Below are 16000 nucleotides of genomic sequence, written 5' to 3'. Positions count from 1 at the left end.
TACCAGGCTGTGATGCAGCCAATCAATACACTCTCCACCACACCTCTATAGAATGTTGTCAAAATTTTGAATCTTCGCTATCTCCTAAGGAACTAAAGGCTCTGCCATGCTTTCTTTGCAATTGCACTTATATTCTGGGCCCAGGAAAACCCCTCTGAAATAAAAACACAATGGAATTTAAAGCTGCTGACGCTCTCCATCTCAGATCCTCCAATGAGGGCTGGCCCATGGACCTCAGGTGTCCTCCTGACATCAATATTCAGTTCCTAGGTCTTGCTGACATTGAATGAGAGGTTGTTGTTGTGGCACCACTCAGCCAGATCTTCAATCTCCCTCCTATATGCTGATTCATCCCTACCTTTAATTCAGCTTGTGACAGTGTTGTTATCAGCAAACTTAAATCTGGCACAGTCATAAGTGTAAAGTGTAAAACGAGTGGAGCAGGGAATTCAGCACACTGCCCTGTGGTGCCCCTGTGCTGACGGAGATCGTGGAGGAGATGTTATTGCCAATACCAACTGACTAGGGCCTGCACGTGAGAAAATAGAGGATCCAATTACACATGGGTATTAAGGCCAGACTCTTGATGCTTATAGATTAGTTTTCCAGGGATGATGGTATTGGATGCTGAGCTGTAGTTGCTAAGGAGCATCCAGATCTTTGCTGTCCAGATGTTCCAGGGTTGAGTGAAGAGCCAATGAGATGGCGTCTACTATGGACCTGTTGCTCTGATAGGCAAATTTGAGCGGATCCAAGTCGCTTCTCGGGCAGGAGTTAATGTGTTTCATCACCAACCTCTCAAAACGTTTCATCACTGTGGATGCAAGTGCTACTGGATGATAGTCATTGAAGCAGGTCACCATCTTCTTCTTGAGAGCCAGTAGAATTGAAACCTGCTGGAGCAGGTCGGTACCTCAAGCTGCCAAAGCGAGAGTTTAAAGATTTCAGTGAATGCTCCAGACAGCTGATCAGCACAGGTTTTTGGTACTTGACCAGGTACCCCATCTGGGCTGGATGCTTTTCATGATTTTGTCTTCTGAAGGCTGCTCACTCATTGGTCCCCGAGACTGAAATCACAGATCATTGGGGGTGGGCTGAGTTTCTGATAGCTCCTCCATGTTTTGATGGTCAAAATGAACATAGAAGGCATTGAGCTCATCTGGAAGCGAAGCTCTGTTGCTGCCTACATCACTTGATTTATGTACAATTCAACCTTAGAAGTATTTTAATTAATGGGAAATAAAACTTAGAGGCTTCAACATGAAGGCCCTTCCGCTTTGACCAAAATAACAAACTGACCACAACAAAAAAAATGTATTAGATCATTGACAATTCATGTAGAAACTTGCTTTGTTTCTTCATGCTAGCCTGCAATGTTGGTTTGTCTGTCCTATCACTACATTACAGTGCCTTCTGCCAGACTGCAGAAAGGTTGCTCCATTTCAGTACTGCGAACAGTAAGTATCCATAATGGATACCCACAAGGAGTACTTGCTCTGGAAAGGCTTTGGCTGCTGTGTGCCTGAGAAAGATGGCTGTGAGACCCAGACAAGGACATTATGCTAAAGCTTCTCTCTCTGCTATTTTGTTAATTATACCACTTACTGTCATGATCTATGTCAGTTGACAAACCTCTGAAGAACAGCGGCCTGACATCACATGTGAGTTACTAAGTGCTGGCAGGTGCACAAGATCTATTTGGACATGTTAGTAGACTGCACTTTTTCCCATTAGTAGTAATCGTTGAAGAATAAAAAATACACAGTCGTGCTACAGCTGAAAAATCCCTGTCCTAGCACAAAGGCAATGTGCAACACTCTTCCAAAGCCCACTGAGAAAATGCATTCCTAGGCCACAAAATACCTTACGTGGTAAACTGTGATATATACTGGTTTGTGTAAATTCCATTACCACTACCAAACATCATTTTCCCATTTGCTCAAAACAGCACCTGTCTAGTACACCAGTTACCACAAAAAACATATTCAATTGTGTTAAGCATGTTGAAACATTTTAACAACATAGTAAAACAAAACCCTAAAAGGCAACATTACATCACATTAACGTTTCAAATTGGTGTTTACTTGAGTTTAAATTTCATAAGGAATTAAAAATCTTGTTTATTGGATCCATTAGAAATCAATTCAATTGTCACTTATATAGGAAAAGAAAAAGATGATTGTAATGTTTTGTAACGATAGCAACTAATTGAAAGGAAATCACAGGAGCTGGGATGAAGGTGTTTTTAATTTCGTGAGGTGCACACATATGACGTGATGCCGTAATGCTGCATGCCATTCATGTACTTTACATTAACCATAATGAATTATGTAAACAACAAACTATATATACACACATATATACAATATTACTCAAATAGTACTGAAATATTAGATGCACAATAATGATGAGTTATTTGCTCAGGAAGCCTACATCAGTTGTACTGAAGCTGGAGAAATCAGATGATAACCCTTCTACCTAATATAGGGTCAACAGCAGTACAATAACAACATCTTTGTTCTTTTCTATGATGATCACCAGCAAGACCAACGTTTATTGCCTATCCTTGATTGCCTTTGAGAAACTGGGGCTGAACCACCTTCTTAAACTACAGCAATCATTTGAATGAAAGTACTCCCACAAAGGTAGTCGGGCTGGAGTTCTAGGATGTGGACCTAGCAATATATTTCCTAGTCTGCATGATGCAGTGTCAGAATAGGGAATGCATTTACGTACTGAATCAATGTTGGAATTAAGATGGAGATGGAAGTCATTAGATCTGTTGCATTACTAAAATAATGTAAGGCATTAAGAACATTTATTAAACACATTTGTTTTTTGAATCTGTATGACCATAGTCAGATCTCTGAATTGAGAAATTTCTTTTATTCAGAGTTTTTAATTGACAAGCAGCTCTGGGAAATAGAGAAGTAGAATGCAAGGTAGAGAAAACAGTTAGAAAGAGAATGGGAGAGAAAAAAGAATTTTTTTCAGTTTTATCAATGTAGTCAGTATCAATGAAGGCACTCAAGATGAATGCCTTGCTCTCCTTTAAGATTTGATTTTGGTATCTTATATGTCCACCTGAAAGTATCATTATATTTCAACCAAATACAACATTCCCAACAGTTCAGCACACTCTCTGGGATATTATCCTAGATTTTTGTGCTCACTCTTACTCTGCTCAGACTCCGAAACTAGATTTCTACTAAATAAGCCAAAGTTATTACCTGAAAGGAAGATGGGGAAACACTGGACCACAGGAGACTTCACCAGATTACCCTCTCAATGAGTTCTGACAGTATTTTAGATGTGTGTGAGAGGCAAGCTTAAAATATATTGGCCCTCTACCCTTTTTGGTACAAGTAATGCATAGACGAAAGAAATGCACCCAAAGAGAAGAACACAGACAGCAGTTTCTTGACATTAACATTATTAATAACGCCAATATTTTTACATAGGTCTTAAATTTGTCATTAAGATAACAGATGTATAAAAATCTGTGCAACATGCAATTAAACAATAGTGAACTTGTAGTAAAACCGTAAGTGTACAGCAGAGTACAGGCAAGATTAATAGAAGGATAAGTGGCTTCATCTTCAATTGCATTCCCTCTCAGTAACAAAGCTCTTGCCTCTATCAATTTCTCAATTCATTTCAATAACTTAGCTCCGTTTATAGGGAACATAGGAATGCATCTTAAATTGTGATGATACTACATTTCACGAGGACCAGGAAATGCTTAACAATAAATGTACATAAAAATGAAAATAGAAAACAGAAACAAACTGCAATTGATCCTTCAGTAATAAGAGAATTGGAGTTCTAGAAGTCTTTGTGGAATTTGCTCCCTTAGTTTCTGAAGGTTTATTATCAATGTTATCAAAGAATATCACAGATGCAAGCAATGTATCTATCAAATGAATTTAATTTCTATCCAAGTGACTGTCGGTCACAAGCTATTGATTCACGTAAGGTCCCCACGTTGTAAGCAGCACATTTTTAAGGTTATTGAACAAATTTATCTACACCACACATATAAATTGGAAAACATTACTCACCTGAAAGTGTCAAAGCATCATCACACATACATGGCAGTTCAAAAGTATCCTTTTAGCACACACTTCAATTGCAGCAGCTATCTGTACTGTTTAGCTGCTTTGTTTGCACTTTCCAGTTCTGCTGTTCATTCCTCAGAGGCCCATATCATCATCCGTAGTGGGATGTAACACAGCACCAGGTGAACCATACTGGGCAGGCTTGATTTTCAGCCAGAGAAAACCATGAAAAATTCATGAGGCTTCTCAGGCAATCCCTTAACTGCTGTTATTAGGTACGTTCCCTTCTCAACAAGTATGAATGATTAAAATGATGTAACCAATTCATTAGAACCTTTGTAACGTGCTAGATAATTAAAACTCTTAAAAACACAAATTTTCAAGTTTATATTTAAAATACACATTGTAAAATTACTTAAATCTATACTCCATAATCAACAAACACAAAAAGGTTGATTTATATAATGCAATGAAATGTATGCTTGTATAAAACATGTGAGGTAGCTATATTTTAACTTACATTTGCTTCAAACCTACAGTCACTGCACCAAGCTTAATATTTTCCCTCCTTGGCTAACTTCAGTCTTCGTCTGCTCCTTTCTACCTCTGTAATTTCCTCCAAACTGACAGACCTGACAAGGTTTTCATGTCCTTTCATTTCTAGCCTTCAGCACAGCTTGAATTTCCTTTTTTAAATCAAAATAAAGTTTATTCATAAACAATTATTTACAAGAATAAACCGCAATGCCTTTTCATTATTTCATTCATTGACACAAGTTAATGTTCTACTATATTTCTTAAAACCAAGAGCACAGTTGCTACACATGTGGCCCCCTGAGGCGATATACTACAACAATAATTTCTCTGGCGCTGGTCTAATTTCCATTACTTCACTGTAATTCCTTGACTACAGCTCTCTTCTCTACCTTTCTCTCGTTTTCTAGGATACTCAGGTTTTGCTTGCCTACGATCTCATTACTCTATCAAAGCTTTGTTTCATGGTATCCTGTTAAGGTCCTTGGAAAGTTTCACATCTTCAGGAAATTAAGTATATACAATCTGTTGGCTTGTCTTGATACATCTCTTTGTGTTAACACTTCAACCTTGCTTCCACTTGATATGATCATTGTCGATATCACTCTGCTACTGTAATGTAGCCGATTCGGAGAAACAACAGCAGCATTCCAAGTGGGATATCTGCCACATCTTGATATGTTTTGTACTCTATCAAACAAGAAGAATTAACAAATCTGAATGAATTAATTCATTTAAAACCCAACAGTGAAGAACAAACTATAAAAGCTTTAAGGAAAGAGCCTGGCAGTGTACAGCCCCAATAATCTGCCATGCTCAGTTCTTTGGCGATGCAAACTGACTGTTGATGCTATTCTAAATTAATAGTCCAACACAATTTCAATTCACTTTTATTTGGAGGTTGTATGGTATAATAAATTTGCCAGTAAACACAGTAAGCAGGAAATAGAATCCGATGAGTTTCAAGTCAACACTGTAAACAGGGCATCGGTATTCAATGGAGACACAAGACACTGAAAATGCTGGAATCTGGAGTGAAAGAAAAACTGCTGGAGGAATTCAGTGGGTGAAGTGTCATCTGTGGAGGCAGATAGGTAGCTGACATTTTGGGTCAACACCCTGTATCAGGACTGCTGAGTTCCTCCAATAGTCTGTTTCTTACACAGGTATTAATGGATAAGTAAGAAGTGAGTTCCTGTGGGTTAATGGGAGTGTGGCAACCAGGGTAAAAAGGAGTGTGTAAAAAATGTGTAAGAAGGAGTACTGAAATCATCACTCCATCAGTCAGATGTTGAAGGTGCAGGTTATTCAAATAAATGGAAAGCAAATTATCAGTTTTACAGGGACTATTATTATTTTGTGGAGATATTACTGTGTACCATACTTACCATATTATTGTGTACCATACTTAGCTCCACAGTCAAAGGAAAGAAATGAATAAAAACAAAATGGGAGGTTCAAACCTATTGAATAATTTTTTTCATATCAACTTCATAATGCTCTACACAGTTACAGGAGGCAGCATCATGTAATTTTACCAAGTAGAAACACTGATGACTCTCTTCAGGCAGTACAGTACCTAGTGCTAAAAATAGAGTGACAGCTGGTGACTAATCCGTTTCTTTGTTTATTCTGACTGAACAGAGGAGCCCGAACTCTTTCCAGAAACAGTTCTTTGTATGTTCCCTAAATGGCCACTAACTGTATGTGAAAATCTTATCTGTCCATGTCAAAGCCATGTGAATGATGAATAATAATTCGATGCTTAAAATGTTAATTGTCCCCCAGTGGAAAGCCAAAGGAATAGCAGGCAAATTCATCAAAGCTTACACTGTTTAATGGACAATGAGAATAGACCCCTGACACATTATTTATTTATATATTGTTATCCCAGTAGCAATAAAAGTTTAAAGTAGATTTCAAGTATATATTTCACTTTGTAATTCAGACCTCATTACAATCTTTATAGGAGCCAATAATGAACTAGCATTAAATGACCATCATTCAACTTTAGAAGAAATGATAATTAAAATTACACAGGATAAGAACAGTGAGTTATACCCAACAGTCACCAACCTCACTTGGTTATAAACATGAGAAAGTCTGCAGATGCTGGAAATCCAAAGCAACACACACAAAATGCTAGAGGAACTCAGCAGGTCAGGCAGCATCTATGGAAAAGGGTAAAAGGTTGATATTTTGGCTGAGACTCTTCTTCAAAGAAGGGTCTCAAACCGAACCGTCTGCTGTTTATTCATTACCATAGATGCTGCCTGACCTATTGAGTCTTCCAGCATTTTGTTTGCCTTACTTGGTTATGATCAGATTCAACATCAAAATCCTATGATAATCTTAGACCTGTTTTCCATTGAGACTAAGGATAAGTAAATGATCTCATTCAGCAATTGTAAATTGACTTTGTCGTTTTTTTCTATTCATAGTAGATGGAATTATACAGACTTGCAGTGGAGGCACAATTGTAAAGTTTCCTTCAGTAACAGCTGCTCTTGCATTATACATAGATCTTGCTGATTGTAAGTTCATCGTGCGACTGCCTTAGGTGCTGCTACTGCAGAGTGGCTGAAACATGGGCCTCATTATCCTGTAGCGTAGCTAATTGGTGATGTTCATAAGTAGCCATACATGTGTATCACAACACACCAACAGTACTGGTGCAAACATGAAATATACTACTGACCTCCAAGAGGGCTGACAACAACAATTAAGTTACTGAAGGATCATCACTGAACTTTCCAGTTGTTTTCTTTGGTGTCGCTACCAGCTAAGCAAGAGTGAAACATTGAAAATAAGGAGGTGAAGAGCAAAATTACAGCACCATAGATTTCCTTCTATAACACTACAATTTGAAAAGAAATTGTGTTTTGTTCCACTGATGGTAATCCAATAATATCAGGTAAGAGTATTCAGGATTTCAGTGAGGAATATGGGTCAAACAGGCATCCTATCTGCAAATACATGATCATCTCAGTGTTACTATACACGACGCACAGTCACTGAGTTTTCTTCCCTAAAGATATTTTGAGACTGCACGCTCAGAAGATATCGCCTTTTTCACATCTGTGAAGTGAGAAACAAAGTGAACGAAATTAATCATTCAGCTTGTGTGCAGCTGCCAAGATTACAGGGAAAAGCTAATTGCAATGCACTAGCAAAGAGAACAAATGAGGCTTTGGAGTGAAAGATTTGATCTGTGTGATGTTCAATCCTGCCACATGGCAACGTTATAAAGGAAAACTATCATGCAAGTCATTCATTACCAAGCCTCTTCCTCCTTTCAGATGATACTCCAATTGGAAAGATCTTCTCAGCTGGATAGTACTATCTTGTGCCATATTAATTATACAACAAGCAGCTATTGGAACAAGTACAACATGCACACACGTGTTTAGAGATCTATCTTAAGGTTTCATTACCATAATTACATAATCACTGATGCACCATAGAACAGTGACACATTAAAGGTCTCTTAATATGCAATACAGACTTTGATAAGGAAACTGTAAATGAAGGATCCTTTTTAGAAATTGTTATTTTCTGATGTGTGAATTTATTGATATTGAATGGTGCTATTTATGCAAATAATAAGACATTCACTTTGTATCCAGTATTATTAGTAAAGGTCAGCAGCAGTAATTTCATCCCTTCCTTTTAATCTCAGAGCTCAGACAATTTAATTAATATCTAAGGGATATTTGTGCCATGTACTTGTACTTAAAATTGCTGTCCAATCAGAGTTGTAGATGTATTTACGTGTACAGATATTATGTCCATCTGTTACATACCCAAGCCCAATTACAATCTAGAATTTGCCTCCTTATTCCCTTAACGTGTTCATATGGATTTCAGAACTGTCAAGCAAAATATATTATCTATTCATTTGTGTTATTGCACAGTAATTAATACATATTTTTCAGCTTGAGACAAATACTTGTCATTTTCTGCTTGCCAGGAAGTCCAAAGAACAGATTTTGATTGGCTATTGAATTAGAATTTAACTTTGAGTTACACATAACTTCAATAAATGTTGACACCTCTTAGAAACAAAAGCTGTAGGACTCAGGAATATTCATTAAAGTTACATTGAAAACAGTCCAGAATTTTTAAAAATGAAGAAGTCACTGTTCAATTAACTTTGTTCATTAGTTTCTTCAAATAGAATAATAAATGGAACTAAGAAAAGATAAGATGTCTACACAAATAAAATCAGAAGGAATCTAGTGGGAAAATAATCCAAAAATATTTTTAACTTGGGCAGAAATGAGCAGTTGTGTACTGAAAATCATGATGCTGTAATTACTGCATCTTTGACTCTCATCTAGACAGCCTTTTAGTACACTGCTCAAAGGGACAACAAGGTGAATAGCCTGTTAGTACTTGCAAATCATTAGGATAGTGATATAGTTATCATACCAGTCAGCTACTGTTATTGGTACTTCATAGTGAACAGCTTGTGAATAAAGCTGCTTGAAAATCGCTTTTAGCCTGCAATTGCCAACAGCCCTTTTGCAATCAAATAAAATATCTTCAGCCCTGTATTCACCACCCTTCTGTTCAATTTTGTCTCCGTGTTGCCTGAAATTCAATTATTATCAATTCCTAAACATTTCTTTACTCTGGAGACTCCAGTCACCTCTCCTGTACTACCTTCCCCATTTATTTATCCTTTCTTTCCTAAGCTGTTTAACTCAGCCACAGCCCTAAGTACGTGATTTGCCAGAATGCTTGTCCCAGCATCGTTCAGGTGGGGCCCTCCCATTGGAACAGATCCCTCTTTCCCCAGTACTGGTGCCAATGTCCCACAAATTCAAGTCCACTTCTCTCATACTAATCTTTGAGCCACACATTTAACTCACTGATCTTGCTAACCTTGCTAAACAGCCAGAAGTTGTACCACGTATTGGTACCAACAATATAAGTATGAAAAGAGAGGAGGTCCTGAATAGAGGTTATAGCAGGTTAGACAGAGAACTGAAAAGCAGGACCACCAGGGTAGTAATCTTTGGATTGCTACGTGTGCCACGTGCCAGTGGGAGTATGAATAGGGTGATCTGGCAGATGCACATGCGCCGGTCGTGCATGCAGCCTGTTACAGTTGCTCCATCTAGTTTCTTACTTTTTATACTTTTTTAACTTGGGTTATTTGTAGCCAATTTCCCCCGGGATCAATGAAGTATGACTATGACTATGACTATGAATACATGGCTGAAGAATTGGTGTGGGGGCAGGGTTTCAGATTTCTGGATCTTTTTTGGAATCTCTTCTGGGGAATGAATGACCTGAACAAAAAGGACGGATTATAAGTAAACCCAAGGGGAACCAACATCCTTGTGGGCAGGATGCTAGAGCTGTTGGGGAGGGTTTAAGCTGATTTGGCAGGGGGGTTGGAACCAGAAAAATAGGGCTGAGGATGGGGCAGTTGGTATTCAACTAGATGCAGTGAGTAATGACATCAAAGGAAGGGAATAGGGTAGATGATCCTGTAGCGCAGTTAAGAAATTGTGTGGTTTGATATTGGAGCATGTCTGAGCCGTGGCTGAAAGAAGATCATTGTTGGGAGCTTAACATCCAAGGATACACATTGTATTGAAAGGACAGGCAGGGAGGCAAGCTGGGGTGGAACTGTTGGTAAAAGCTGAAATCAATCCTCAGAAAACAGTGACATAGGATCGGAAGATGTAGAATCCTTGTCATAGAGTTAGAGAGAAGTACAGCACAGAAACAGGCCCTTCTGCCCATCTAGTCCATGCCAAAACCATTTACACTGCCTACTCCCATCGACCTGCACTGGGACCATAGCCCTTCATATCCCTTCTATCCAAACTTCTTTTAATTATTGATACCAAGCTCACGTGCACCGCTTGTGCAGGCAGCTTGTTCCACACTCTCATGATCCTCTCATATTCCCCTTAAACTTGTCAACTTTCATCCGTAAGAATAACCTCTGGTTGTAGTCTCATCCAACTTCAGTGGAAAAAGCCGGCTTGCATTTACCCTATTTATACCCTTCATAATTTTGTCTACCTTAATCAAATCTTCTCCTAATCGTCTACGTTCTAAAGAATATAGTCCTAACCTATTTAATCTTCCCTTTTCACTCAGATCCTCCAGACCCAGCAACATCCTTGCAAATTTTCTCTGCACTCTTTCAAACTTGTTTATATTTTTCTGTAAGTAAGTTACTAGATACTCCAAATTAGGCCCCATCAACATCTTATAGAACTTCAACATAACATCCTATCTTCTGCACCAAATACATCCATTTATGAAGGCCAATGTGCCAAAAGCTTTCTTTATGACCCTGTATTCCCAGATCCCTTTATTCTACCACACTCCTCAGTGTCCTACCATTCACTGTGTAAGACCTACCCTGGCTGGTCCTACCGAAGTACAAAACCTTGGACCTGCCTGCATTAAATTCCATCTGCCAATTTTCAGCCTACTTTTCCAGCTGATGCAGATCCCTCTGTAAGCCATGATAACCTTCCTGTCCACTACATCCCCAGTCTTGATGTCATCTGCAGATTTGCTGATGCATTTAACCACATTATCAAACAGATCATTGATATAGATGACAAACAACAAAGGAACTAGCATCGACCCCTGCGACACACCACTAGCCACAGGCCTCCAGTCAGAGAGGCAACCATCTACTATAGTGTCCCAATAAAAAGTATTCAACCACCCCCCGCCTCAGAAGTTTTCATGTGTTTTTGTTTTGCAACATTGAATCACAGCAGATTTAATTTGGCTTTTTTGACACGATCAACAGAAAAAGACTCTTTCGTGTCAAAGTAAAAACAGATCTCTAAAAAGTGATCTTAATTAACTACCAATATAAAACAAAAGATAATTGATTGCATAAGTATTCACTCCTCTTTAAAATGTCACACAAATGTCATCACTGGTGCAGCCAATTGGTTTTAGAAGTCATATTAGTTAAATGGAGATCATTTTGGAGACCTGTGTGCTGTCAAGGTGTTTCAATTGATTGTAGTAAAAATACACCTGTATCTGGAAGGTCCAACTGCTGGTGAGTTAGTATCTTGGCAAAAACTACACCATGAAGGTAAAAGGACACTCCAAGCAACTCCGCAAAAAGGTTATTGAAAAGCACAAGTCAGGAAATGGATATGAGAAAATTTCCAAGTCACTGACTTTCCCTTGGAGTACAGTTAAGTCAATCATCAAGAAATGGTAAGAATATGGCCCAGCTGTAAATCTACCTAGAGCTGGCCATCCTCAAAAACTGAGTGACTGTGCAAGAGGAGGACTAGTGAGGGAGGCCACCAAGAGACCGATAACAACTCTGGAGTTACAAGCTTTAGTGGCTGAGATGGGAGAGACTGCACATACAACTGCTGCCCGGGTGCTTCACCAGTTGTAGCTTTACAGGAGAATGGCAAAGAAAAAGCCACTGTTGGGGGGAAAAATCTCCCATGAAATCTCGGCTGGAGTTTGCCAGAAGGCATGTGGAAGATTCTGAAGTCAGCTGGAAGGTGGTTCTATGGTCTGATGAAACCAAAATTGAGCTTTTCAGCCATCAGACTAAACACTATGTTTGGTGTAAGCCAAACACTGCACTTCAAAGTGGATATGGTTTATGTAGAGGGAAATCTTGCCTGACAAATCTGTTAGAGTTCTTTGAGGAAGTAACAAGCAGGGCAGACAAAGGATAGGCAGTGGATGTCACTTACTTGGATTTTCAGAAGGTGTTTAATAAGGTGCCACACATGAGGCTGCTTAACAAGATAAAATCCCATGGCATTACAGGAAAGATACTAGCATGGATAGAGGAATGGCTGACAGGCAGGAAGGCAATGGGTGGGAATAAAGGGTCTTTTCTGGTTGGCTGCCAGTGACTAGTGGTATTCCTCAGGGGTCAGTATTGGGACCATTACTTGTCACATTGTCTGCAATGATTTATATAATGGAATTGATGGCTTTGTGGCAAGGTTTGCAGATGATACGAAGACAGGTGGAGGGGTAGGTAATGCTGAGGAAGCAATGTGATTGCAGCAGGGCTTACACAAATTGGAAGGATGGGCAAAAGAGTAACAGATGGAATACAGTGTTGGGAAATGTATGAAAACACATCTTGGTAAAAGGAACAATAGTGTGGACTATTATCTAAATGCAGAGAAGATTCAAACATCAGAGGTGCAGAGGAACTCAGGAGTCCTCGTGCAAGACTCCCAGAAAGTTAATTTACAGGTTGCATCTGTGGTAAAGAAGGCAAATGCAATGTTGGCATTGATTTCAAGGGGGATAGAATATGAAAGCAAAGAGATAATGCTGAGCCTTTTAAGACACTAGTCAGGCCACACTTGGAGTATTGTCAACAATTTTGGGCCCCATATCTCAGAAAAGATGTGTTCTCATTGGAAAGGGTCCAGAGGAGATTCATGAGGATGATTCTGGGGATGAAGGGGTTAGCATCAGAGGAGCGTTTGGCAGCTTTGGGCCTGTACTCACTGGAATTGAGAGGAATGCGGGGTGATCTCATTGAAACCTACTGAATGTTGAAAGGTCTAGATAGGGTGGATGTGGAGAGGATATTTCCTATGGTGGGGGTTTCCAGGACTATAGAGCGTACGGCTTCAAAATTGAGGGGTGACCCTTTAGAACAGAGGTAAGGAGGAATTTTTTTAGCAAGAGTTTAGTAAATCTGTGGAATGTTCTCCCACAGACTACAGTGGAGGCCAAGTCCATACATATATTTAAGGTGGAAGTTGATAGTTTCCTGATTGGTCAGGGCATCAAAGGATATGGCAAGAAGGCAGGTGTATGGGGTTGAGTGGGATCCAGAATCAGTCATGATAGAATGGTGGAGCAGACTCAATGGGCTGAATGGTCTAATGCTACTTCTATGTCTTATGGTCTTATGGTCTTATCATCAGAAACACACTATCCCTATTGTGAAGCACAGGGTGGCTGCATCATGCTGTGGGGATGCTTCACTGAAGCAGGACCCGGAAGGCTTGTGAAGGTAGAGGGTAAAATGAATGCAGCAAAATACAGGGAAATCCTGGATGAGAACCTAATGCAATCTGCAAGAGAACTGCAATTTGGGAAAGGATTTTTTTCCAAAAGGGCAATGACCCCAAGCATAAAGCCAAAGCTACACAGGAATATCTTAAAAACAACAAGGTTGACGTCCTGGAGTGGCCAAGTTAGAATCCGGATCTCAATTCAATTGAGAATTTGTAACTGTACTTCAAAGGGGCTGTTCACTCACAATCCCCATGCAGTTTGACTAAGCTTGAGTAATTTTGTAAAGAGGAATTGGGAAAAATGACAGTGTCCAGATGTACAAAGCTGATAGAGACGTATCCACACAGACTCAAGGCTGTAATTGCTGCCAAAGGTGCATCTACTAAATACTGACTTGAAGGGGGTGAATACTTATGCAATCATTTGTGATTAATTTAGATCACTTTTTATAGATCTGTTTACACTTTGAGACAAAAGAACCTTTTTCTGTTGATCGTGTCAAAAAAGCCAAATTAAATCCACTGTGATTCAATGTTGTAAAACAATAAAACATGAAAACTTCCAAGTGGGGTGAATACTTTTTATAGGCACTGTGCCACTCTCTGGCTTCTCCCGCAAAGCCAATGTCCAATGCAATTGACACTTCATCCTGAACGCCAAGCAACTGAACTTTCTTGACCAGCCTCCCATGCGGAGCCTTGTCAAATGCCTTACTAATGTCCATGTAAGCAATATCTACTGCCTTGCCTTCATCCACCTTCCTCGTAATTTTCTCAAAAACTTCTATAGCATTGGTCAGACCTACCACACACAAAGCCATGCTGACTATCCTTAATCAGTCCACATCTATCCTCATGCTTACATATCCGGTCCTTTAGAATACCTTCCAATAACTTTCCGTATACTGATGTCAGGCTCATTAGCGTATAATTTCCTGGTTTATGTTTAGAGCCCTTTTTAAACAGCTGAATAGCACTGGTTATGCTCCAGTTCTCTGGTACTACTCTTGTTGCTAAGGAAGTCATGGTCCGGTCCGTGAAGTCTGCATTTCGGTTCACGGTCCAGTCCGTGGACTCTGGTCTCCGGGTCTTCCGGCTGACCCTTGTTTCAGTTGGGCTTAATCATAGGCACCTGATGCTCATCTTGGGGCTGGGAATATAAGTGGCCCTGGGTTCAAGTGTGGGTGCTGGTTTGTCTTGTCAGTATCCTGTCCTTGCCTCCATGGGGTAAGTCAGGCTGTCTTTGCCGTTACCCTGTGGTTGGATCTGTCCCTTCCTGTGCTTGCCTCTGTTGGGTAAGCCAGGCTGTCTTTGCTGTTACCCTGAGGCTGGACTGTTCCCTTCCCTTCACCTTCTGCCAGAAGCCTCTGCCAGAAGCCTTGGCCTGAAGACTTGCCTGTGTCCTTGCCTGTATTGCTATCAAGTTCTACTGCTGGAGCAAGACCAGAGCCTTGCTGTGTCTAGATAAGGAACTGTCTTGCATTATTTGGAACTGTCTCTTTGTGTCCTTGCCTTTGTTAGGTAGGTCTGGCTGTTTACCACTACCTAGTGTTGGGAACTGTCTGTGTCCATGCCTGTGCTAGGCAGGTCTGGCCATTTGCTGCTACCTAGTGTTAGAAACTGTCTCTGTGTCCATGCCTTTGCTAGGTAGGTCCAGCAGTTTACCACTACCTAGTGTTGGGAACCATCTTGTCGTGTTCAGCATTCTATGTTGAGCCCTGGCCCCAAGTCCTGTTCCCAAGGAGGGGTCCTGGCTCTGTGTTCCATGTCCCTGTGTTCCTGTCTCTCAAGTCCAAGGCTTCATGTTCCTGTGCTCTAGACCAAGGTTCTGTGTTCCTGTCCTCTCCAAGACCAAGGCTCTGTGTTCTGGTTCCTGTTGTCCCAAGTCCAAGGCTTGGCTGTTCCCAAGTACCAAGTCAAGGCTTCATGTTCTTGTCCTGTGCTGGAGTTCCCTTGTCCTGTGCTGGAGTTCCCTCGTCCTGTGCTGGAGTCTCTCATTCTGTCCTGTAGCCTCACCTAGTCCTCTCTCCCAAGACTATGTCAGGTCTTCGCCTAGCTCCGGAGTCCAAGCCTGAGTCAAGACCCAGATTCTGAGTCCTTGTCCAGTGTCTGGCTCGGAGTCAGAGCCCAAACCTCGTCATGTCCTTGCTTCAAAGAACCCAAGCCTCGTCATGTCCTCGTCTCAAAGAACCCAAGCCATGTCCAGTCCTGTAGCCACGTCATGTCCTCGCCTAGTTCCGGGCTCCAAGCCTGAGTCAAGACCCAGGTTCTGGGTCTTTGTCCAGTCTCCGGCTCAGAGTCCAAGCCCAGGCTCCTAGATCCCAGTTCCTTGTCCTGGTCCTGCTTGCCTAGCCAATGTCCTAGCCCGAATCTGTGTTCTTGTCCCAGCTCTCCAAT

This window comes from Mobula birostris, chromosome 14 (genome assembly GCF_030028105.1).
Source record: "Mobula birostris isolate sMobBir1 chromosome 14, sMobBir1.hap1, whole genome shotgun sequence".
NCBI lineage: Eukaryota > Metazoa > Chordata > Chondrichthyes > Myliobatiformes > Myliobatidae > Mobula > Mobula birostris.
This window is presented reverse-complemented; position numbering follows the sequence as displayed.